This window comes from Balaenoptera physalus (assembly GCF_965194825.1).
Source record: "Balaenoptera physalus genome assembly, chromosome: 10".
Classification (NCBI taxonomy): domain Eukaryota; kingdom Metazoa; phylum Chordata; class Mammalia; order Artiodactyla; family Balaenopteridae; genus Balaenoptera; species Balaenoptera physalus.
Window position 1 is genome coordinate 79,841,524 of NC_138889.1, and position 27,803 is coordinate 79,869,326.

Sequence of the window (27,803 nt, forward strand, 5' to 3'; positions counted from 1 at the left end):
AAAGTATTATTAAATGCACTGTTACATTTTGTCTAAAAAGCAGTTTTATCAGGAAGGGATAACAATATCCTTAGATGGGTGGGGAAACAGAGTTTTGATGAATTCCCAAGGTTTTACCACTTGTGTCAGAATTGGGCTGATACCCCAAAACTCAAAAGGGAAAGGGGGTTGAATTGGCATTTATTGACTAGAATGGGCAATAAAGGCAATATTTATCTCACTCAGGAGAGAACCCCAGTGTGTATGTGGTATCTTTCGAGGTGATTTTACAAATGAAAATGTGAAGTTCTGAGGGGCAATGCAATTTCCCCAAATTACATTCCCAACATCAGAACTGGGATTAAAACCTAAAGTTTCTGATTGCCAGTTCCACACATGGCTGTACTCTCCCTACCCATATTGAGAGCCAATATTAACAGTATCTTAACATGTATTAAGCACTACTATACAGTAGGCATTGTACAAAGAACTTTTAAATTGGGTATTTTTTCTCTCTGAAAGTTCTACCCTAGTTAAAATAATCAGACTGCCTCTCCTCCCCCATCCCAATCAGGATCCTATCACCAAGATTATTTTTAACTTAGCTGAAAATAAAAGAAGCATCTTTCTTTTCCAATCAGGAGACTTCAAAGATGGGGGCCTGGAACTGAAGGAAAGTAGGTGTATTACCTCATGAAGAAGAATAACAATAATGACAACAACAAAAGACATTCTTTGTCATTTAATAGCAGAGAGGTGCCTCAATTGACTTCATGGCTTGGTGGATTTGAATAGTCCAGTTACTTCTTTATTATTCTAGTCTTGTGGATTTTACTCTTTCGAAGCAGTATCTCTCAGTGCTGGAGTTGGAGTGTAACATAGCATCACTCTGTTGAGACTGTAAAATAAAATATTTGCTCTGCAGAAATGAAGATGAAATGATTATCCCAGTTTTCCTTTATTAATATAATAATAATATCATTTCTAATTAGGGATGCCTTAGGAAAATAGAAGAGGCCACATTTGCATTAAGATATTCTTGTTGTGTATGCCAAATCAACTTACCTGCAATTTGCTAAAGATGGGGTGAATTAATCAGTTTGGGTGTTAAGTTCCTTGGGTATCTGTCCCTTAAATTGAAGCTACAAACAGCACTTGTAATCAGTCTTGGCAAAACAATTTCAAGCTGATAAATATTCCCATAATGGCAATATTTGGCTGCTCAGTATTTTGATACCCAGCGCTTAAAGTCAAACCAACAGCATGCATTTCTCTGGCATTAATGTTACCTTTGTATATGCTTTTACTGGAAAGGCATTTATTAAAGTTCTCTGCCACCACTGCATTATTAATTCACTAACTACAGATTAAATCAGTTTGAATCCCAAGGGAATGGCGTTGTTTACTTTCTATATCTTACTGGATTCACATATTCTTGGGAAAATAATTTCAGCATAAAAATATAATAAAAGCCATTTTACATTAAATATTAATCAATTTATTAAATTTCTGCAAATATAATATCATTCTCTATAATTAGTCTTATAGGTATTCATAGAAGTATAGATACTCATATCAAGCTAGATCACTTTTGATGTATTCTCACTTTTTTTTGGCTGGTCTTGCAGGAGAGGATAATCTTGATGGAACTGAGCAAAAGAGGAAAAGGAGCTTTTTCTGTCTAATGTTGGTTTACAAACGCCACAACATTCTAACTTATAAAATTGAGAAAGCTTCAAAATGGGCCTTTTAGAACTCTATCCAGGGGTCAAAAGAAAATACATTCTGTTGCAAAATGGCACCTCTGTTGATGACATTTTGAAGAGAAATCATACAAGCAAATGTAAAATCATAAGTTTTTCTTCTTAAAAGCAGTTTTTCTAGAGGTTTGGGGGGAGAAACTGCTTCAGCTTCTAAGAATATCAAGCATCAGTTTTCCATTCCTTTTGGGCTGAGTGCTTCAACTTCAACATGGAATTATCTTTAAAACACAATTTAGTTTTAATAATTTATCATAACATTCATGAGACAGGGATTGAGACTGGGTCCACTTCAGCCCAAGTCTATCATCTGTGCTTAAAAAAATGATTTTAAGTAATTTGCTTAGATATGTTCTTAAAAATGTATTTTTAAACTCCTTTTATCTATCAGCCATTTTTTTGATGTGAAATGAATTTAAAAATTATTTGGAATTAATTTTGCATTAAAAAGTGCAAAAAAAAAGTTCAAATAAAGAATGCTTAAATGTTTTCTTCTTTTTCTTTTTAAACAGCAAATGCAATAAAATATGCAAGAAATAAGCTTCCTCCAAAATAGGATGCACAGAAGCTTTTATAACTATCAGAAAGTCCTCACTGGCCTTCCTATATTTATTTCCCTGTAAATAGAAAACACAGTCCTTGAGACAGGAATGGTTTAAAGACAGAAATCTATCAATCGATGGCTTTGTGTTGTTGAAATTGTTAATGACAAATCATTCAGTCAGAATTGATTTCTCCAAAACACCTTGCCTCTATTAAGCATGATATTTGTTTCAGGGAAAGCGCAGCTTCCAGATCAGATTCTGAGCTCTTTGAAAGAATGGGGATTTTCTTAGCACTTTTCACATCTCCCATAGCATGACTCATGCTCAGTGAGTAAGTGAATAATCAGAGCTCAATAATATAAAAGTGAATTGATTTTCAGGTGTCAAGGAAATTAATTTGTCATATAGATTATCTTCAAAGTCACTTTGCCTTATTTCCTACTTTTAGAGAAAAGCTTTTCTAATACTTTTATTTGTTTATCAGACAGTAAAACTACAATTACTAATTTTTTATTTGATGCGTCCTACTATATAACACGACATATAGTGCTATCTATATCTAGATATAATTAAACCTAATCACAACCTTATAAAGTATATCCTATTATCTTCATGTGTTATACTGAGTAAAGCATCAATTTCTCAAAGAAATTAAGAGATAGTGTGCTAGGATTCAAATCTTTTCTTTATGATTCAGAGACTGTACACTTAACCAGCATGCCTAAAAGAAGGGATCTATGAAATATAATTGTGCTTACTGCATCTTAGTTTGCTGTTTTACGTATTTGTAAATGTATAGATTAAAATTCAAAATTTGTAAATCAAAATTTACAGCCCTTTTAATTCTGTAGAGGCATGAATTGTGAGTCAGAATGCCTTTGCCATCTTACTGTAAGTATTTGTGGACAGAGTAAATTCTCTTCCTATCAATCTGAGATATTTTAGGTAACAGGTAAAAATTCTTCTATGTTCTATAAAATGTCTGAAGGCTCCTTTCTCTTTAGAACTACTTGTTCTCACTCAAGGACATATATAATCAAAGTTGCTATAATATTGAAGTTAGAAGTCTATTTATGAAAAATGGAAGTGAGCATACTTTTAACCATGTTTTACTCAATACAAGATATAAGTTATTGCTGCAGGAAAATTGTTCTGTTAGGAGATAATATGATTCATATGCAACAAAAAATTTTAAGCATATACTGAGAGCACATAATTTGTAAAAGAGTTGACCAAAGAACTAGTTATTTGTTAAATTTAAGTTGTATATTTACTTCAAAGTAAGGTGCATTTAAAATTGTTTAACAAAAAGACCAGTGTATACATAGAAGTCAATTTCTTCCCTTCTCCCCCACTTTTGGTATGAACTCTGATTTTCTCATTTTAGGGAGGTTGAAATAGAAGTTGAAGAATGAATTACTTTGCCCATGATGTTACTAAGAGTCAGCCATAGAACTCAACTTCCAGTTTTCTGGTTCTGAATCTGGTACCTACATACAGTTTTCATTTGCAACAGAAATGTTAACAGAGTATCAAAATTATCCCCTCATCTCTCACTAAGGAGGAAAAGATAGTAAAGTCCAATTATATTAACAGCCTTCAGTTTAATAAATTCATTTATTTCTCTCAACAAATGTTTTTAGTAACACCAACTATGTGTACATATGGTATATTGTGAAGAGTTGGTGGCCTACCCGTCCTCTTCTATCTTGTAGGGAATGTGGAAAAGGTGCATGCTCAGCTCTAAGCATTGGGCCCTGATTGGCCTAAACAATTAGAAACTATTATCTAGGTCTGTGTCAACCATGGCATGCTATTCCACCACCATAAGGACTGGTTCATCTGCAGGTACCTAAATGGATGAAAACTGGAATTTCTGTTCCTGGGGTAGAAAAGAGAAGCTTACTGTCTATAGATTTGGACAGCAAAGCTAAAGGTAGCCACTGTGGAATCAAATGCAGAGCTAGTCCTCAAATATGATAGCATTAGTAAGATAGAACAGAGAAAAAGAAACTGGGCCTTTAATGACATAATTAGATCAAAACCAAAATGAAACTTACCCTATCTCTGTCATTGCCAGATACATGAACCAAAAGATTCACTTTATGGTTTAAGAATATTTGCACTTGAATTTTGGGTTACTTACAGCTGAACATATTCTAACTGATATGCTGTACATATTATATAATTGTATCATCAGTTAAAAAAATGTTGCTCTTGTTTACAAGGACAAGTTAAAGTGGCATCTAATTTACAATCACAGAGCTTTCATGGAATAAAGATGGGATGTTTGTTGTTGTTTAATTGACTTTATTTAACTGTATTTGTTATTGATTTCTCTTTAACTCTGTGCACTTCAAGGCTAGATAACCAGCTCCTTTTCTTCAGTTAGTTTGTGACAAGTTCTCAAATGTCCCTATTGTGATGAAAGAATAGGTATGTGCCAGAGCTCACCTTCCAGCCAATCACTCCTACCCACCTCAACCTATCATCCTTTTCTCAAGATAGTTGCCAGTCTGCAAACTACTTCCCAAAGCTCAAGATAGTTGTTTAGAATTACAACAAAATGATTCAGGGAGGCTGGTCAAATGTGCACTTGCTCCTATTTAGAAGAAAAGCCATGAATGGACCTTGTCGATCTGGACAAAATTCTCAAATAAAGGAGAGGTTTGAGGCTATAACCCACCTTACATGAGGGTTAAAGCGAGCTCACTCAGGTAAAGGCAAAGAATGACCATGTGTTGCCAGCCAAGTGGAGCTGGTTCCCTAAAACTGTTAACAATATGGGACTTCATATCTCCGAATATCAGCATCCAAGGAAGGAGTTAGATTGTGATAATTGGACTGTAACAGGCTTTCAAGAATCAGGTCCATAGGAGGATGCCAAATTTACACCATGGTGCACACATAAATTGAATTAAAGAAGTGTAATCTGAATTGGGGTCAGGAAGGTAAACTCAGCAAAGTTAAGAAAGTGTTATGGAAAACATGTACATAGACCTAGATGATTTCACGTTGCAGTGGCAGATTTTTAAGAGCGACAGGCTTCCTGTTTCCTACTCCAGATATTGAGACATCCCTAAAGAAGTGTATGTTTTGCCACTATAAGAACTGGTAACTAAAGCTTTTGCTTTGTTTTGAAAAGTAAATGTCTTTGGGAAATGTAAATTTCAGATAATTACATTCACTAACACTTTAGAAAGCAAAGTGCTCAGGAAGAACCTTCCCATGGAGGGTAGGGAAGGAGTATATGATACACTGCTTATACCTTAATGATTTCATAACTGAAACATGTATTCTCTTTTTATAGACATGGAAAGTTCAAGAAGAGTACAGGTCATGATTTACAATAAAATGGATGAATAATTGCATTCACAACCTTTCTAGTGACAGATAACACCACACTTACCTAAAGGATGTGTATTAGAAAGATGTTTGAAAGTAATTAATTGGAGATCAGATGAAACACATACATGTTTTCAGGAATAATCTGTTTCCAGAGAGCATATTATCAAATACCCACAGGGATTTGCGTAAGACTTCTCTTTCATGCACAAGCAACCTAGTAGTCATATATGATGTGTAAGAGTTGGGAAGTGCCTAAACATGTTAGTACATTTGTTGACATAAGGAAGTACTTTAATTAAAAAATATATTGTTACTAAGATTTTGTAATCAGCTGAAGCTAAGGAAATTCAAGTATAATGCTGATTCCTATAATAAATAAGCCCAAAGTTCCTCTATTGCTTGTGTGAAATTTTACATTTTGTAATTTGAAAAATAATCAACTGAATTTTTTTTCTATTTTATGTATTGTACATCTTTTATTAAATAACTGTATATAGGTTGTTACCTATAAGTACATCTCCACATAAATAGATTATAAGAAACTCAAGTAAAATTTTAAAGCTATATTAGATATAGTCATCACTATATTTTCTATTTTTATTGATTTTTAATTTGTAAAAAGTTGATTATTTCAGCTTACAGAGGCGGGTATGTCATCTTGGTATGCTTTTAAAGAGTTATTATCACATTTAAATTACCTCATGATGGTTGCTCTATTAGTCTTCTCAGACTGCCATTACAAAATACCAGAGACAATGGCGCTTAACCACAGAAATTTATTTTCTCACAATTCTGGAGATTGGTAAGTCCAAGATCAATTTTCAGGCAGAATTCAGTCTCTGGTGAGAGCTCTCTTCCTGGCTTGCATATGAATTTGCTTTCTCGGTGTGTCCTCATATGACAGTGTTCTGGTCTCTTGTTCTTTTCTTATAAGGAAAACAACCCTATCGAATTGGGGCCCTGTTTGTATGACCCCATTCAACCTTTGTTACTTACTTAAATATATCTCATATATATTTACACTGGGGATTAGGGCTTCAACATGTGAATTTTGGGGGAACACAATTCAGTCCATATCAGTTACCTTTCAACATCTGGGAAGCTTATGATTCCTCTGTTTAATCACTGCTTTGATTTGAATGCAAATTTTAAAGTATCTGAATAAATGAATGAGTCATAAGCAGGTTTATCCACTCTCCATCTGATAAGTTATTTGGAATTTCAAACTTGTTTCATTTTAAAGAAAAAATTTATAAATAGCTATGTTTACTTATTAACATTATAGATATAAATATATAGCATTCCTTTATTAAATAACTTGAACCCTAGACTATATTTTGTGATTTTTGTGGGATAGTAACAAAAGTGGTAGCAAGATGATGATCTATTTTATAACTGTAGATTTTACCTTATAAGTTTGAAGTTTAGGAATATGAATCTATATCATTCTAAACTTCTTCTCCCTATTATGTACATAAGTATATATTAAATACCATTTTTCCCAGTATCCTTGTAAAATGTATTCTGTTGTTATTTTTGATGTTGCATTTGCAAATTCTTAAGTAGAATACTTTGTCTCTTCTCTCATCACAGCTACTGCTGGGTCCCTAGAACTTTTTCTCATTTTCTCAGACAAGTTTAATTGTCTTTTGCTCATTATACTATGTCTTTCCCTCTAGACAGTGATGAACCAACTGTCAAAATATAATTTGTAAATTTTTTTACTTAGAAGTTCTCTTGGATAGTCTGACAATTATGTTTTATATATATATAACATATATATATGAAATTAGAAGTTAATATTAGATTTTTTTCTTCAAAAAAAATTTTTTAATTATAAGATGGAATTGTTCCTACCCCACTTCATGGCATTTACTTTTCCTAGACTAACTCCCTAACGTTCTGTATCAACAGATTGTAATACACAATTTGTTTGTTTCACTAGCTCAATGGGAAGTTTGTTGGTTGTCATCAAGACATAAAATATTAGACCTTTTAAAACAAATTAAAGAATGTCTATTACCATGGTTATATATGAATGTGATTTTATTGCTTAAAGTATACCTATAAGAAAATAACATTTTTCAGTAATAAACTGTCATTTTAATTTTGTAAATGTATAAATTTTTTCAGAGGCATTGAAGAAAAGAACAAAGTCTTTAGTTGTGGCATGGCCATCTAACTATTTAAGGGACTGCATCTCCTTAGTTCTCAGTCCCAGAATTAGAGTTGGGATTAATCTGTTTCTCACATCTTTTTTTTTTTTTTTTTAATTTATTTATTTAATTATTTATTTTGGCTGTGTTGGGTCTTCGTTTCCGTGCAAGGGCTTTCCCTAGTTGCGGCGAGCGGGGGCCACTCTTCATCGCGGTGCGCGGGCCTCTCACTGTCGCGGCCTCTCTTGTTGCGGAGCACAAGCTCCACACGCGCAGGCTCAGTAGTTGTGGCTCACGGGCCTAGTTGCTCCGCGGCATGTGGGATCTTCCCAGACCAGGGCTCGAACCCGTGTCCCCTGCATTGGCAGGCAGATTCTCAACCACTGCGCCACCAGGGAAGCCCTGTTTCCTCACATCTTTATAACAGCCACAATTGTGCCACACAGAGGCACTATCAGTGAGATTCCCTTTTCACATCCGAGTTTATGGGGTATGTTAATGAGAAAAAAGTAAAGTGAATAATAATTCTGTCAGAAGCAGCAAAGTCATTTAAAATGTAGTGTGACGTATTGCAGCGTTACTTTCAAGGGAATTGACAGCTCAACTCTTTGTTTACAAGAGTAATGGAACATATATTTACTCTATTACAAAAATGCAAAATATGAGCAGGTGCAGTTTGTGGAGGGTTTGATGACCTTTCAGGGCTCTGAGCCATATCTTATCCCATCCAGGCAGGCTTAACTTGGTGTTTCTAATTAGATAATAATCATTAAGAGACATTTCAGTCCTTTATTACCTTGGACATTATAGAATCACATTACCAAAAAGATCAAGCAGGTTATTTAATATTTTAAGCTTTTAATGTAAATAAACATTCCAAGACGTTAAATAATTTATCTTTAATAATAGAGTAAATCAGTGTCATAAGAAGTATCCAGGGATATTAACTCCAGAAGGAACTCAAAATAAATTTCAGTGTATTTTTTTTTTTTTTTTTTTTTTTTTTTTTTATTTTTTTATTTATTTTTTTTTTTTTTCAGTGTATTTTTTAAAAGTTTATTGATAAAATCAATTCCTTATTATATAACTATTTGCAATAAATCTTTGATAGCTCTTTATTACGTAGTATGACAGCTATACCTAAAGAATTTGCCCTGTTTTTTCTTCCTACAGCCCACTTCTATATACAAATATATGCCCTGCCATTCAGTTATATTACTTATTCAGTTATAACATTATAATATAACATTCAGTTATATTACTTATTCAACAAAATAGACCCTGTGTGGTTTCTATGGATGCCTTGATGTGAACCGTGAAAATTTGATCTCAATGTATCTTATTGATTTTTGTTTTCAACCTTTTTTTCCTACTCCCACAGGACATCTTGTGAACTTCAAGAATAAAAAAGAATAAAAAAGAATCCATTCCCTGCACTCTTCATTCTTTTGAAAGTAAGTGTTTTTGTCTATTTTGATCCCATCAGATGGGATTTTCCTTATCTATTTATTAAGTAAATGTCAATTATTTATTATTTCTTCATTTATTTCAGCCATCTGAGTCATTATTTCATCCTTTGGGCTTCCTTAGTAATTTGTTCATTAAATTATTAAATTTATTTACAGTATTACAGTAAATAAATAAATAAAAACAGGTGACATTTTTAGAGTATTTGCCATGTTCCAGATACAGTTTTAAGCAACTTTAAGGAGTAGAGGAGGGAAGGGCAAATGGGAAGGATGAGAAAAAATGTGGGCATCCTCTAGAAGCAAAGACTGGCCCCTGGCTGACAACCAGCAGGGAAACAGGGACCTTAGTCCTTTAACAGCAAGAAACTGAAATTGAGCAACAACCTGAATGAACTTGGATGCAGATTTATCCCCAAAGACTCAGAAAGGAATGCAACTCTGCTGACCCCCTGATTTCAGCACTGTGAATTCTAAGCAGTGGACCCTTCTGAGCCATGCTACACCCAGACTCTGATCTGCAGAACTGTGAGACAGTAAGTTTGTGTTGTTCTGAGACGCTAAATTTGTTACAGCAGCAACAGGAAACTTATACATTCCCACCTCAGACACCTCATTGAGCTTTCTAGAACACACCTTCCTATTTCCAGCTTCCTTGGTTTTCTCATTTCTCTTTTTCTGCCTGCAGTTTTCCCCCTCTCTTCTTCTTTATATGAGACTCATTTTAGTTTTTTTTTAATATATATAATAAATATATTCTATAGTCTTCCTAATAGTAAGATTGGGTGAGTTTTACATCTGCTAATGTCCTAGCACATGAGTAGCATCTCTCTTACTGCAGAGCAGTGCCATGGTTAACCCTGGAGCTGTGAAGTTAGATGGCTTAGACGTATTGCCTCTGTATACCACTTACTAGTTGTGCAGCCAGGTGTTAATTGTTACAATGGTCCTTCCCCTGATAAATTGAAATTATCTGTTACTGAATTCATGTCTAGACTATAAGAATTCTGAGTGCAGAAACCATGATTTTTTTCTTCTGTGTATTTCCAAGTTTAGACATAGTGTTTGGTACATAATAACCACTTAATATCTGTTTACCAAACGAACTTGTATGTCAACTTGCTTTACCACATACAAAAAATATTTATCAATATTATCACAGGCTCATTATGAACTCAATTAGCTTTATATTAAGTATCCGTATATCACTGCTTTATATATAAGGAAACTGAGCCATAAAGGAGTTAAGTGTCCAAGTTAATGTGTGAGAGAGCTCTTTTCACCCTGGAAGTTTTTATTCCCATGTCTATGTTATACCCACTCTATCACAGCACATTCTCAGCATGGAAATTCTCCCTTATGTGACAGGTTTCCTCATTAGCTATAAACATCAGACCTGGATCTGAGACTTGTTATCATTTGCATCATGGGATTTAAGTTATGCACCAAATAGTTCCCTATGCATGATTTAATTGGAGACATAAGAGGCACAGTGAATAGCCCTAAATTGAGGCTTGAGCAGAACTTACACTCCAGAAACTGTAGTGGAAAACTTGATTGGAATTAAGTACTGTACTGTAATGAGTCTTGCTTTATAAAATGACTGTCCAGGGAATAAAAAGATTATTCATAAAGAACAAGATCTCAGTGACTTTATACTGTCCTATCCAGTATCCAGAGAGCTGCTCACATGTGAACCAGAATGAATAAAAATAATCAAAGCAGCTACTGACAAGTAACAAGTCATTTTCTTTTATGGAATTTGAATATATTAGATGAGCAATGAGGGTGTAATTTTTGCCTCTGTCTTGGGTAGCACCAGGCAGGCTGCAGTTGGCACATTCAATTCTAAATGTTTTTGCTGTGAACAGGGCTAATTTTAAGTCCCTGAAATACTTTTTCTCCCCACCTGCTGTGTATCTGGATCTTCTCCATCCTTCAGAAGCCAGTACAGGTCCTTTCTCTCCCTTATAACCCTCCCAGACTATAATGTGATATACTCAGTTGAGCTTTATAAAATCACAAATAATCATTTTTCACTTACAAAAATTACAGTTTCATTTTTCAGTATACTTGCTTCGAACTGATCACCTATTTTCTTTTTTACATTTTTGAGATTGACGGGATCTGAAGGTGCTTTGGAAAGCTATTAAGTAACCACATGAAAAGCTCTGAATTATAATACATACAGAAAGTTACCTATATGTATTTATGTGTGTATGTTTGTAGACACATACATCTATATATGCAGTCTACACAATCTAGTGAAGAACTATACTAAAACGTAAAAGGAGAAGAATGCTAGTGTTTGTTGAATGGTTATTGAGTGTTACACCCCTTTTAGCAACTTTAGACACATTCTTTAATTTCAGTTGTCGGCTTTGAGTTAGGTATTATTGCACTAATTTTAGAGACAAAATAGCTTCAGAAAATTTAAATCACTTCATCAAATCTATACAGGTAATGAGGAGTAGAGCTAATTTTCACGTTCAATCCGTCTGTCTCCCAAACTCTCCAAAGTGTGACCTTTCAAGCTCTTTTCCCTTCTCCCCTGTTGTTAATGAGCATGGACACTTAGGAAGATGGAAGACCCACATGAAGGCAGAAACCTGGGTTCCTAAAACATGCTTGGTGGAGAGTGTCTACCGTCTAGGAATGCACAACTTGAACTTTCTGTGAATAAAAAGTCCTATTGTATTCAGCTATTAAGATTTAGAAGTTCATCTCTTCCTGAGCCTAGTGTTATTCTGAAGAAAACGAGTGCTTTGTACCGTGCTCTAATTGCATTCAGTTTGCCTCCTGGGCTGCAACATTTTGGGGGATGAACGCTTATATTAACATGCTCTGTTTCTTTATATTGTCTTATATAGCAGGGGTCCCCAACCCCCGCTACCGGTCCTTGGCCTGTTAGGAACCAGGCTGCACAGCAGGAGGTGAGTGGCAGGCAAGCGAGCAAAGCTTCATCTGCCAATCCCCATCGCTCGTATTACCGCCTGAACCATCCCCCCACCCTCCGTCCGTGGAAAAATTGCCTTCTGCAAAACCGGTGCCTGGTGCCAAAAAGGTTGGGGACTGCTCTTGTATAGGAAGGGAAAACCGGCTCAGTCTTACGAACCAAAGCAAATAGTTTGATAGTGACTCCTTAGAGTACTGGGTTAAGAAGGATTCTGAGGCTGCATCTCTATCGTAGATTGACCATTTCTAGTCTACTGCTTTTATTACTTAAATTGAGTGCTTAGGACACAGTTTCAACAGGGATTAATTCTCTTGGCTTCCTGGAGAGCCTGACAAATGTAAGGGCTTGGGTAACAGTTCCGGTGGATCCCACAGATCTTTAACACCACTGGGGCTGGTAGGCATCAAGGCTGCGCCTGACATGAGTCCAGGGGTGTGAATGATTCCTAAGGAGCTGGCTCCAAGTCTGTTAAGAATGGCATAGAACTCCAAGAGGTTAAAACAAATGGGAGATTTTCAGTTTCCCTTGCGACGTGTAAAGGAGTTTGGACATCATCACTCCCATCCTCAACAACAAGAAAAAAGCAAAAGAGCAAACTGAAAAGCAGCAACTCCTCTAGATCAATCAGATAATTGAGGTCACAAGGAAAATTGCTGCCCCTAAAACTGAAGAGACAGGCAAATAAAGAGAATCACATGTTATCTATTTGATTTTTCTGTAAAACTAAAACTGTTCTAAAAATAGCCTATTAAAATCAATGAGAAAACTAAAAAGAGGCTAAATAACTTTCCCATTCTGATCTAGTAGTAAATGGAGGACCTATAATTTATAACTTGTAGTCTCTGATCCGGGGCTGCTCATTTAAGAGCAATGTTGCTCACAGAGTGTGAGACAAAATACAAAGTGCAATATGAGGTTCATGTTATTGGCATAGTTGAGATGTATGCAGAGGAGAAAAGAGAGCAGGTAATTATAGCAGTTAACATTTTTGAGAGCTTTACTCATCAGGGCACTGTACTAATTATTCTGTTCGGATTATCTCAATGCATTATCTCAATTAATTTTCACAACAACCTTAGAAGGCATGTACTATTACTTTCCTATTTTACATACAAGGAAACTAAGGTTGGGAAAGCTCACAAAACTTCACTAAGATGACAGAGCTGACAAGTAGCATAAATAGCATTCAAACCCTGCCAGTCTCACACCATAGCATTGTCTTACACCATGCTATACTTTACTCTTGGTCCAAACTAAAAAATCTGAAATGAACATTCAATTTTGCTGATAATTGTAGGAAATTGTTTCAGTATATACAGTTGTAACCCATTGCTGAAAATCGAGCTCTTCCAAAAGACATATCTCACGCATGTATTACAGAATTGCCTTTCTTATCCATTTAGTTGACTGCATTAATACAGTCAACAATGATTCACCATGCTAAATGTGTACAGGAGCTTTGGAGACTCATGTTTTTTTCATCGTACATTTCCTTTCTCTTATAGGAAAAGCCTGATTACATCTTGCTGCGCTTGTCACAAGACCACTGTTGTGCAATGCTGTGGTGTTTGAAATGATGCCATTGTTAAGTTTTCCTATTATTCTAAGGAATTAAAAGCAGGCACATGTAATCAATTATGACAGCTTTTAACCAAATGATTTATTTTGGTATTCATTCAGTTAATTAAGGATGCACATTCTTAAAGCACTGTTTTCAACTTTTTTAACTTTGCATTTTCCATTTACGGAAATTTCTCAGAACTATCTATTCTCTATTTGTAATATTAGAGCAATGGCCGTGTTCCCCAGCTATTAGGTTAGTATTATTTTAACAATGGATAGCATACTTGTTTCCCAGTTATAAAATGATAATCTAATATTAAATATCTCCGCTGAGAACTAATACTTCCCTCTTTTCTCTTAACTATCCTTGTTTCCTTTGCTGGATATAACTCGTTTTTGCATGCATCATCCTTTGCAAATGAGCTCAGGGAAAGTTGGCACATGGGAGTTGAGAAGAACCTTGGTAAAACAAGCCAAGAGTGTCCTTGATGCCAGTTTCATGGCTAGATTGTGAGATACTCAGAAGAGAAGAGAAAGTATGTACTCCTGTTGGGGAGAAAAAAAGAGTGACAACAAGGTAACCTGTGGAGGTTCAATGGCATTGTGGGAAATTCTGCCATGTGGAAAGGCACCAGTGAGTCAGTTGGAGAGGAAAGTCCTCGGCAGAGATCTGAGAGCTAAGAACCCATCTCTGTTGGGAAACATCTCTTGGGTGAGAGGTGGAGGGAGTGGTGCCACAGAAAGGAAATAAATCCTATTGCTCCTGCCAAAGAAAATTAGGACTCCCACAGCTATGTGATGCCTCAAATTTCAGAATTAGCTGGAGACAGTCCCATGAAGTGATTAAGAACAGAGTTTTTGCTGGGAGTTCAAGTCTGACTCTAGTTAGTGATTAGCTAACTAGAGGTTAATTTTATATCCTCTCTAAAATTCTGTTTTCTTACTGGTAAAAATGAGGATAATGTTGATATTATAGAAATGATATGACTAAGTTAAATAACTTAAATTTGAAATTACTTAGTTGTACCAGTTTAGGGGAATTGATTATTTAGTGTTAACTTTTTAATTTTTAATGTATTTTATAATATTTTTTAACTAAGAATGCTACCAGGAGGATGCGACTCGAAAAGAACCACAATGGCCATGTCTCACACAGTAGAAATCATAGAATTTGGGCATCAGAACCTGAGCAAACAGAGAATAAACAAACAGATTCTTAGATATTCATCACATGGCACCTCATAGATTCTCACATGGTAAGACATTTGCTAAGTGTACTAATGGCTATTTATTTGTTGGTTTAGCATACATATGCCAAGCATAATTCTAAATAATTTTAGGACTTAACGGTGCCTCAATCCCATCATCTCTTTGCCCAAATCTTACCTTGTCCATAAGCCTACCATGGCCACTGTAGTGGACACAGTTTGGTGTTCTACCCCAAAATTCACTGATTCCCTTTATCATTTCGTGTGTACTGTTCCAAGTCATGGTGTGCTTTTCCTCTTACTTAACATCTGCACCTGGGACACTCTTTGAGGCTACTCTGGACTCCTGGAGCCACTTTGTCATAAATGCAGAGACTCAGAAGTTCCTGGGGCTTTACTTCTCCCCTCCCATGTGCTGTTGGCCAATGAATGACTGGTGCAGAATTATAAAATCCCAGCTTTCTGCCTTGAGTGGGACAAACTTTGAAGCATAATTTACACTCCTGAGCCTCCCTTTCAGGATCAGACTAAAGCTTGGACTTGGCCTTGAATTAACAGGGTTTATTCCTCTTCCTTGTTTTGTTTACCCCATTTTCCAACCAGCTTCTTATAGGCTAACCATCATCTCAGCATCTGCTTCTGTGTAACCTGGACAAAGACAAATATCTTCTTTAATAATGTAATGTGGTTATTTGAAACCTTTTTGGAGATACCACATCGTTAATTTCACTCATTTTCCAATTTAATTTTCATTTACCTTTTTAAAAACTATTGAGCTTTGAGAGTCTTTACATAGTCTAGTTCCAATTTTTTTTCAGATATATGGTATACAAATATTTTCTTCCAGTCTTTAGTCATCTTTTCATCTTCTTAAGGCCTTAATAGAGTAAATATTTTGAATTTGATGAAGGTCAATATAACAATTTTTCTTTTTAGGCATCAGGCTTTTGGTATCAAGTCTAAAAACTCTTAACCCTAAAACCTGAAAAATTTTCTTAGTTTTTGTATTTTTTTTCCTAAAAGTAATTCATTTTGAGTTAATTTATAAGGTGTAAGACGTAAGGTTTTTTTTTTTTTTCTTCCTTTTGCTTTTGCCTACGGATGGCCATATGCTCCAGAAAATTACTTACAAATTTGTTAAAAATGCGATCTTTCTTCTATTTTGTTCCTTTTGCACCTTTGTCAAAAATTAGTTGGGCATATTTTCTTGCATTTCTTTCTCTGTTCTGTTCCATTGATCTATGTGTGTATCTTCTGTTAATATCATGCAGTCTTAATTATGATAGATATTTGAAATCAAATAAACTGATTTCTACCACTTTATCTTCATTTTCAAAATTGTTTCATCTATTTTAGGGCCTATGTCTTTCCGTATACATTTTAATATAAGCTTGTCTATATGTATACAAAAAACCTTGCTGAAATTTTGGTGGAAATTGTATTAAATCTGCATGCCAATTTTTGGATAATTCACATCTTTACTATGTTGAGTTTTCCAGTCCATGAATATGGCATGTTTACTTACTTAGATAGGATTTGATTTCTTCCATCAGTGTTTTATAGTTTTTAACATATAGGTCTTATAGAGATTTTGTTTGATTTATCGTTTCATTTTTGAGTGATTGTAAATGATATTATATTTTTATCATTTATGTCCACATGTTCATTGCTAGTATATGAAAATACTATTTGGATTTTCTTTTATTTTAGATTCCTTGGGATATTCCACATAGGCAATCATGTCATCTGAAAATAGGAAGTTTTATTTCTATTTTTCTAATGTGTAGGCCTTTTATTTGCTTTTGTTTCCTCATTATATTGGCTAGAACTTCCAGCACTGTTTTGATTTAGAGTGGTGAGAACCAGAATTCCCTGGTGGTCCAGTGGGTAAGACTCCGAGCTTCCAATGCAGGGGGCACGGGTTCGATCTCTGGCTGGGAAAGTAAGATCCCACATGCCGAGTGGCATGGCCAAAAATAATAATAATAATAAATTTAAAAAATTTTTTTAATTAAAGAAAAGAAGAAAGAGTGGAGAGAACCAGAGTCATGGCCTGGTGTCTGATCTTAGGGAGAAAGCATTCAGTTTAATCATTAAGTATAATGTTAGCATTAGATTTTTTTGTAGATGTTCTTTATCAAGTTGAGGAAGTCACACTCCATTCTTATAGTTCTGAGGATTTTATTCATGAAGGGATGTTGAATTGTCAAAAGCTTTTTCTGTATTGATATGATGGATTACATTGATTGATTTTTGAATGTTAAAACACCCTTGAATTTCTGGAATAAATCTCACTTGGCCATCTTGTATAATTATACATCTTTATATATCACTGAATTCTATTAGTAAATGTTTTGTTAAATATCAGTAGTTTTGTGTCTAAATTCATGAGTGATATTGGTTTGTAGTTTCTTTCTTAGTACTATCTTCATCTGGTTTTGTTATCAAGGAAATACTAGCTTCATAAAATGAACTAGCAATTGTTCCCATCTCTTCTGTTTTCTGGAAGAGGTTGTGTAAAATTTATGCTAATTCTTCTTCAGATGTTTGGAAGAATTCTCCAATGAAACCATCTGTGTTTAGAGATTTCTTTTCTGGGGAGACAAATTTGATTTCCTTAATAGTTACAGGGCTATTAAAATAATCTATTCCATATTGCACGAGTTGTAGGACTTTGTATTTTTCAAGAAATGTTCTGTTTCATCTAATTTGTTAAATGAGGCAAGTAGACCTGTTTGTTATATACACTTATTATCTTTTGATATCTTCAGACTCTTCAGTGATATCTTCTCTTTCATTCTTTATTGGTTATTTGGTCTTCTCTATTTTTCTTTCTCAATCTTGTTAAAGGTTTGTCAATTTTATTAATAATTTCAATACTTCTTCATTTCATTGATTTTCTCTATTGATTTTCTGTTTTCAATTTGAATGATTTCTGCTCTCATATTTACTATTTCCTTCCTATGCTTATTTTGGATTTAGTTTGCTCTTCTTTGCCTAGGTTTTTGAGGTGGCTGTCATAGATCATCGATTAGAGACTTTTCCTCTTTTCTACTATTCTATTCATTTAGTGCAGTAAATTTCCCTCTCAGAACAGCTTTAGATACATCCGAAAATTTTGTTATGTTACATTTTCATTTTGTTCAGTTCAAAGTATTTTTTGATTTCCATTGAGAATAGCTCTTTGTCCTATGAATTATTTAGAAGTAATAATAACACTTTAATTTTTAAATATTTGGAGATTTTCCTGTTTCCTTCTGTCACTGATTTCCAGTTTGAATCCATACAGATTGGAGAATCTACCCTGTAAGCTTTCAATTTTTAAAAGGTGTTAATATTTGTTTTATGGCCCAAGATATCATCTATCTTGGTATATGTTCTGTGTACACTAGAAAAGAATGTGCATTCTGTTATTGTTGAATGTTGGGTTCTATAAGTGTTAATTAGATCCTGTTTGTTGATGGGATTGTGAGTCCTTTATATCCTTGTTGATTTTCTGTCTAGCTGTTCTATCAATCATTAAGAGAGAGGTATTAAAATCTCCAACTATAAGTATTTTTATATTTCTCCTTTCATTTCTATCAGTTTTTGCTTCACATATTTTGTAGCTCTATTGTTGTTGCTTATACATTTAAGATTGCTATGCCTAACCAATGGATTTTACCTTTTATTTTGATATAATGCCTCTTTCTCAGGTACTTTTCTCTGAATTCTACTTTATCTGCTATTGATACAGCCAATACTGCTTTATTTTAATTAATGGTTACATGGTATATATTTGTAATTCTTTTACTTTTAACAGGAATATATTGTTATATTTGAAATGAGTTTCTTATAGACACATATAGTTGGTTTGTGTTTTTAATCAACTCTGCCAATCTCTCTTTTTATCAGTTTATTTAGGCCTACATTTTCTGTAGTTGTTGGTATGATAGTACTTAAATCTTCCATTATATTTAAATTTTTGCTTTCTATTTATTCTTTCTATTTATTCTACTTTACTATTACTGCTATAATGAATTGCCACAAATTAAGAACTTAAAACAACATACCATAGTGCTACAGCTCAGAATTCCAGGAAGAGCTCAGCTGGTTGCCTTGCTCTGATTCTCACAAGGACAAAATATAGATATTCTCTGTCCTGGGTTCTTAACTGTAGGCTCCAGAGACAATCTACTTTATGCTCATTCAGGTTGTTACCAAACATTCATTTCTTTGAACTGTAGGGTTGAGGTTCTTGTTTTCTTGCTGGCTGTCTGCAAGATGCCTCTCTCAACTCTGTAAGCTGCTTGCATTCCTTGTTACATTGCTCTCTCCATGTTCACATCAGTGAGGGTATGTCCACTGACAGCTTTTCACACTTCTAATCTCTCTGATTTATGCTTTCTGCAGCACCTCTTCAACCTTAGCTGCAGAAAGTTCTGCTGAAAGTTCTGAAGGTTCATGGGATTACATTAGCTTCACAGACTAATCCAGGATATTTTTTTCCATTTTAAATCCATAACCTTAATTACATCTGCAAAGTTCTTTTTGTAATATAATATTACATAGTAACAGATTCTAGGGATTAGGGCATGAGCATCTTTGGGGAGCCATCCTGTCTATTGCAGGAATGTTAGAAATTTTCCTGTAAGGGAGATGCTTCACATTTAGCGTGCCATTTACTATAGAAGGATCATGAGCCCAACAACAGCTTGAAAAGAGGCTGATGCCTAGCTTATGTCCAGGCTCTGAACAGTTTTACAACTTGAAAATAAATGTACTGTTTGGCAGGGTATAATATAGAGTAATATCCATGGCCCATCAGTGATGTAGACTACAAAGCTGGAAGCCACAATTCTTTTCCATCATGTCATTAAGTTTCAGAAACAGAAATTTGCAGCCCCTGTTACTTTTCTTCACTGAATGCAACCTGCTCGTGAATGTGCAGCCTCCTCATGAATAAGCATAAACAGAAAATTAAAGGTCCTGTCTTATTCAAAATCCAGGCATTAAATTTAAATAGTTTGTTACAGTGTGTGTGTGTGAGCCCACATGTACCTTTGTGTCATGGTTAGTACATTCCTTTTCGTTCTAGAAGTTTTTCCTTGGCACACCTAATATTTTTCTATGTTTATTCATTATAGTTGAAAGAGGAAATCAAAGCAGCTGTCAGTCTTACCCAAAACCTTCTTTGGCAATCACTAGAGTATATCAAGGAGTTAGCATAGAATGCATATCTATTGCATTCTGTTTCTTGTGGCTTTTGCTTATAGAATTTCTCTATTTTTGATCCCCATCTGTGCTCAGAAATAAGCATTTTATAAATTTTATATTCCCTGTCTTTCCTCCGTCACCTATGGCTGCTAGAGTTAAGTATACTTTCAGTGAATGAGGGAAAAAAAGAATATTAAACTTACAGCTAGATGTTCTCGGTTATTACTCTTTCAACTGAATAATAAGCTCTTATTTTTGCTGTACTGATTTTGACTATTATTTGACTGAAAAAAACATAGGTGACTTTTCTAGTGTCTGTTTCACTCTGCTAATAGTTGTTAGTCTCACATGTACCAAATCTAAGCCTCAGAGAAGTTGCATCCTTCTATTATTTTATAATGGAGTTTTGACTCAATTATTCATTCATTCATTTATTACCAAATAATAATTTAACAAGTATCAATTGTGTTTCAGAAGTAGTTCTAAGATCTGAGGATATAGCAGAGAACAAAACAGGCATGCATTCCTATTTTCACAGAGCTTACAATTTTGTGGCCGTGCAGAGCATCTCCTTAGAACCCTGACAGCTGTGTTCTGCGTAACTCCAAGGGATGCTCTTCAAATGGACTATCATATGGATAGTGCCCACTGGAGGAAGGCAGGGTTGGAACCTTAGTAAGTATAGACCCTCAATAAATAAATGAATGACACCGACTTGATTCATTTATTCCACAAGTATCATTGAGTATTTACCACGGACTAGTCTCTGTTCTAGTTACTTGGAATACCTCAATAAATAAAATAAACAAAGATACCAGTTTCATAAATTTTACAATCTAATTGGAAGATACAGACAATAAAATAATGTAAAGCTTAAGAGGTAAATTACGTTTTATATTAGAAGATGCTTTAGAAAAATATAGAACAGGGTGAAAGAGACAAGGATGCTAGGGGAGTACATTTTTCAGTAACAAGTGTAGTGCTTTTAGATACAGTTTAAAGCAAAAACTCAATCTTAAAAGGAAACGTGAGATATATATGTTTAATTACCTCCATTCTGAATAGGATGCTTAATAAGATCCACATAACTTCAGAAGTCTCTAAGTGTCATTTTTTAAACAAATATTTGTTTAATGTCTTCAACTGTCGTGCATTTTCCTAGAAACTCCTGGGGATGCCAAGAAGAATGAAACATAGCTTTGAACTTAGGCAACTATAGTCAAGCAACAAGATAAGACTCATATATGCAAAACTGTGTTCTTCATTTGCCACTATGCCATCCTACCCCTTTTAGCTTCCTCTCCTCTTCCCTCAGCTTAAATAATGCCCTTAATTATCGATCCATTGGTCCTCACTAGAAATGTCATACTCAGTTCTTTATTCTTCTTCACCATTACCCATACAACTCATAAGCTTCTCTATCTTGAATTCATAACCTTGGCATTTGTTCAGTAAATGCTGAGTACCACCTATGTGCTAGGACTTGAGCCAGGAGCTGGTAACCCTAGAAAGAACAATACAACAGGCAAGGTCTCCATCCCCCAATCCCAGGGACACTGCCCTAAATTAGGCTCTCATCCCATCTTCCCTAGTACTAATTATCTGATGTCCCTTTCTCCAATCTCCTTTATGGAAATCAATCCTTTTGGTGTCAGAGTGATAGCTGTCTCTATAAAATATATATGCAAAAAATATTTGTTACTATATGATGTTTTTATAAGGACTTTTTTTTTTAGTTGCACATGAAAGAAATTCAACTCAAACTAAAAATTTCAGGTTTATTTCTGGATTTAGGTATGGATGAATCAGTCATTACTCAGTCTCTCTCTCCTTTATGCTCTGTTCAATGATCCCTCTATCAAATTCTCACTGGACAAACAAATGCTTTTTACTTATCCCTCAGTGAATCACTGTTGCCAGGAAGGTGGAATATTACGGCTGACAGGCATAGTTCACATGCCCACTCTTTTTTTTATTTTATTTTATTTATTTATTTATTTATTTTTGGCTGTGTTGGGTCTTCGTTTCTGTGCGAGGGCTTTCTCTAGTTGTGGCAAGCGGGGGCCACTCTTCATCGCGGTGCGCGGGCCTCTCACTATCGCGACCTCTCTTGTTGCGGAGCACAGGCTCTAGACGCGCAGGCTCAGTAATTGTGGCTCACGGGCCTAGTTGCTCCGTGGCATGTGGGATCTTCCCAGACCAGGGCTCGAACCCGTGTCCCCTGCATTGGCAGGCAGATTCTCAACCACTGCGCCACCAGGGAAGTCCCCACATGCCCACTCTTGGAGCAAAGGTCCAGAGTCGTCTTCTCCATCTGAACCATGTAGACCGTAAATGGGGAAAATTTGGGTCTCCAAAAGATAACTGTAGTGCAATAATTAGAAGCATAAAAAGGCATAATGGGAGAGAGGGGACAAATGCTGGGTAAGCAAAATCAACATATGTCTGCTAAATCTGCTTAAAAATTAGTATGAGTCATCATTGTCTAGATCCTTGGGTTGGTATACAGATCTTTTTATAGATGGTCCCTGGCAACCTCAGTAGCCTTTGACTTGCCACGTCCCTGTTGAACAACTGGTACTAAATTACCATCATTCCCTAAATTTTCTATCAACTACCCCTTCTCCATATCTCTGCTATGGTTATTCCCTGACTGCAATGCCCCCTCTACCATTCCCTCCTAAATCAGTTCCAGTATCCATGGAGAAAATCTCCCTCATTCTATAAGACTAATTCCTTTCTGAAGATATTTCCTTGTCTCTCTCTCCCAAGCAGAATTAAATCGCCACCATTTTTCTGATCATAGCCTCACCTTGTATTGCATTCTGGCCCTAATTATTTCTGGTAAATTTCTGTTTATATTCCTTTCTGCCTCTTCAACTATCAGTTGCCAACTATCCATTTAAATTAAAGAGTCTGCCGTGTTCATCCCTACATTTCCAAGGCTTAGCATAATGTCTGCTTATATTAGAGTCTAGTAAATTTGTGTTGAATTAGAAACATTAGGGTAAAAAAACGATATAAATTTAATTTTAATTTAAAAAGTCAACATAAAGAGACTTAATTTCAGATGTTTTTGAACATAAGACCGGATTGAATATTTTGTGAAAAAAAGATGATATCTAAGATATGGCCTCTTACCGACTCTTGCTAACCATGAATTTCATTTATGGCTCCCTAGGCTTGTATCTATTATTTCCTGATGATTAAATACAATATATTTTACTGTTGTTGTGACAGGATTGTCAAGGGTGATGATAACAGCCTTTATTCAAATATCCGCACTACAAATGGAAGTAGATTCCCCTCAAGGCCTTTAAAGCTGGCATGAAAACAGATTGTCATGTGGCCAGGTAAACAGTTGTGATCCATCTGTTTACTGACCCAAGAACCTATTCAAAAAGTAGCAAAGGCAAACAAATATACCAAGGTTTACCTCATAAACTCTGTTTATGTAATAGGAGAAAGTCTGCACTAAATTTGTTTCTGCTCGGAGATGGGAGTGAGACATCCATACAGTAACAGAAGTTGGGATACCTCATGCGGACAGTGGGCAGTGAGGAGCTTCCAAGTTGCAATAAACTTCTAAAAAGTTGTCATGATTCTTCTCATATCATTTACAATATGTCGGCGTTTGATAGTCAGTGTTCTGTGTTCTATGTTCTATTCGATTCCTGATATTAGGAACTCAGACACATGGAATAGTAGCCAAACGTCACACAGTCAGTGAGATTAAAGCTGTCCTATGGAGCCTCTGACTCCCAGACAAGTCTGTATTTTAACTCATAATTTATATCCTGCCTAATTCCTAAAAGGATTTGTAGCAGCGTTCAATAAAATGCATATAAGAAACATAACACACCACCGTGATGTAGGAGAGGGTGTAGCTCATGAATTGTTAGGTTATCCTAACATGCTCTTCTCAGGGTCTTTCAGGCTGCTGGTGAAAGGTTACAGAGCTCCTCCTTCATTGAGTTCTATTGCTTGGAGGAAAGGGAGGAAAGGTAAGATGGTTAGAGCTTGTGCACAGGATGCATACCCTACTCTTGCCCTCACTGAATTTTGCTTGAAGAGTCACAGTAACTAGCTAGTAAGGTCAATTTTCAATCAATGAAATGCACTCTGTCTTTGTTCCTAAAAACGATGCATGTGTGTGTATAAGTGTGTGCATTTGTATGTTCTGTAATTAAATTGTAATTAAGCCAAGCACAAGCTAAATTTGAATATGAAGAGGAGTAAAAAATGTCCCTTTGCCCCTTTTAGGTTTTTTAGCTGGTCTAATAATTAAATTCACATAAGACAGATAAATAGGAGAAAAAAAATGTTGCACACATAAGAGCCCATAAAAATCTGAGACCCAAGGGCAAGTCGGGCAATTGAAATTTATGTGCCACCCTGAGCTAAGGAATGTGATAGGGACCTTCCACGTATTATCTCCAAGTGAAATGTCTTGTTTATCTCAGCCTGCAATTTAAAAGTCCATAAAGTTTGAGGCAACATAGACATATTTTTCTATTGACTGTTTCTTCCCCAAAATTAATATTTGGGCCTGACACTCACCTGGTAAACTGACATGCAGGTGAGGAGCCAAAGGTCGTGCTGTAGAGTGAACATATTCCATAGTGCTTAGCACTGGAGGTAAGTGAGTAATACGGTAGAGATGAGATTTGAAACAAAGATAACTAGAACTTACTTCCTGGAAAATTTGTAGCTCATATACGAAATAAACTTGATAGAAATATTTCCAAATTTGAAAACAATCCTGAAAATTTACTTGATATTACCAAATTCAAGATGTGAAGCTTGAGAAACTTTTCATATGGTCAATCATAAAGTCATATTTCAGTCAACCATGTAAGAGAAAAGATGACTATTTGTCATGAGGGGAAGAATTGGGAGGGGTTAGGAAAGGGTTAAGGAGTGAGGTGTGAGCCAGTGAAAAGTGCAAGTTCTGAAGTTACGCTCACACCTTTTGCATCAGGTAATGCTGTAATTTTGAAGTGAAAGGTTTCCATGACCACTGCTCTGGTAATTGACATTAGCGTTGTATATTGCTAGCATTTTAAGTTAAAATTACTGCCTTGGTTCATACTCTTAGTGTTGTTATTTAAACACTCTGCTACCTTATGATTTAGAACCATTAGTCCCAAGAAATAGGTCTAGATGTTTCAGTAGAACCATTTTTACTTTTGCCTCTTCTTTTTCCAAAATTTTCTACCACTTCTGTCTCTTGTATGATTTTCTCAGAATCTTTGTCAGAAAGAAAACTTTAAAATTGGGGATAGTGCTCATTTTTTTTTTTTTTTTTGAGTTGCTTAAAGATATGAATTTACTCAAGAAGAACAAGAAGAAATTACATAACACTGTACGTTATACAAAGATATTAAATTAATCATCATAACATCCTGTGAGATCCGCATTCAATTAGACTAAACAAGATTAAGCAACTTATCCAGAATTGTATAGTTAGTACTTTCCAGAATTTAAACCAGGTATTTTCCCAGTTCCATTCTACATTTTATATATATATATATATATATATATATATATATATATATATATATATATATATATATATATATATATATATATTTAACATCTTTATTGGAGTATAATTGCTTTACAAAGGTGTGTCAGTTTCTGCTTTATAACAAAGTGAATCAGTTATTAAAATTGGGGATAGTGCTCATTTTCAACAGGGTTCATGGTGTTGCATGGTCGGGCTCCATAAGATGGCCGCTCTCTTGCTCTCTGTGCGTCTCGTGCCTGACCTGGCCCTGCCTCGCCCTTACCTTACGTGCGTGATTGCCCCCTCCTCCTGATCTGAAAGCTTAAGCAGTAATTGCCTGCGTGATCCACCCGACCCCCAGCAAATGATTGTTTTAGGCCTCAGACTAGAAGGGCTCCAGTGTGTTCCGGCCATCAACAGGGAAGGTCGGGCCTCCAGAGTGTTGCTAACCCAAGAGCTGCAGGCGACTGTTCCCCATCCCAGTTCCCCTGGCAACGAAGCAGCCCGTCTGATGGCATGTTCCCTAAAACTGTCCCCTGTGAGAGGCTCCCTCCCCCACATGGAGACGTTTACCACCAGGGACTATACCCCGGCAGAATTGGTGGACCTAGGAAATAAATTCAGACAAAAAGGAAGAGAGTATAGGTGGAGGGAGGTACGGCTGCTCCACATTTGGGATGTCCGAGGAGAGGGTATCACGCTCACTGATCAAGAGATGTCTAAGACAGACGCCATCACTAATTACCCAGGGCCCAGCAGTGCCAACACGAGGCCATTAATGAGGAAGAAGTCATTTCTCTCCTCTCTAGGAGGACGGCTGCATGCCGTGCTGCCTGACCTGGTTAAGGGGCTGTATTCACCACCCCGCTCGGCTGGCAAACCATGGAGGACTCCAAGATGTCTTAAGGGAATGAGGTATAAAGCATGTAGTATGTGCTCAAAACTATAAGGGCCTTGATGAAAAGCTGCTCACAGCAGGAGTGAAAGTTGCCATTTTACAGTTCCTTCCTGGACAACGGTATGGGGGTCCATCTTAAGCCCTTTGGTTGGACACTCATTTGCCTGGGCAGCTCAGGTTATAGATTTGGGGGAAACCAAAAATAAGGCAGCAGGGATGCAGGGGATCCCCAGTCCCTCTGGTGACCAAGGAGCCCTTCCTATGTCACGTGCTCCCTGTAACCGACACGCTACCTCCTCCCCATGCAGTGAAGATTGCTGCCGTGTCCTGCCTGCTGGTGGCCACTCACGGTGCGGTGTTGCTCCAGGACCTTTGCCTCTGACGTGTAAGATCCCCTGTCACTGATGTCACTATGGCTGACTCCAGGCTCTTCCTTCAGTCTGGCAACTGGGCAACTGGAAGGGTTTCTGGACTGCAGGGCACAGCCCAACAGGTGTTCAACTTCGTATAGAGTCACCTTGTCATGTATCTGTCCCTGGGAAATCCCACGTGGCAGGAGACGTCGTATTATCTACCTATCACGCCTGGAATCATATAATTTCTAGTAGTAAAATTACATTTCCATCTTTATGTATTACTGCATTACCCTAGAAATGGCAGTCTGGATATCTAACCAAATAGTGAGGATATGTTTGTGATGATATGACTTAAAATATAAGCCATATGGATATATAGGCTTTTTGTAGTACTAGTAATGCTAAGGCATAAATACTTTAAAATATGTGTGTGTGTGTGTGTTTATAAAATAGTGAGACATGCCATTCTGAAAAGGTCAATGAGTGGAATTGAGAAATACACATTTAACTTTTTTTCCCCAAAAGGAAGGATTACATGTGTCTATTAATTTTCTATTTGATTACTTTTATTTTTTTTCCTATGGATGTAGATAAAAATATAGATCTGACAAATTTCATTATAAGCACAATAAATCTTAGATCGCTCTAAGCAAAAATATTTTTAAGAAGACATATTTGAAAGAATCTGAAATTGGGGTGGAGATATGCACTTTACAAAGAGCAAAATAGATAACGTAAATGTTGGATCCCCAAAGCGAGGGGCTGGCATTGTCCTTAGGAGATAAAACAGAAGCCAAATAGGTAGACTGTGGGACAGGACTGGAAGTGGTATCTTCTAGCTGACCAGGTGAACCACAGCCCAG

At 36.0% G+C, this 27,803-nt stretch overlaps 1 long non-coding RNA gene across 2 annotated transcripts in view; it reads left to right on the forward strand.

The window, feature by feature from the left end:
- Positions 1 to 22,139, forward strand: part of LOC309667804 — a 95,594-nt gene extending 73,455 nt beyond the window's left edge. For both annotated transcript variants that reach the window (XR_014267967.1, XR_014267968.1), the window contains exon 4: positions 9,170 to 22,139. This is a non-coding gene — a long non-coding RNA (uncharacterized lncRNA). The remainder of the gene's footprint in view (positions 1 to 9,169) is intronic.
- Positions 22,140 to 27,803: the final 5,664 nt, after the last annotated feature.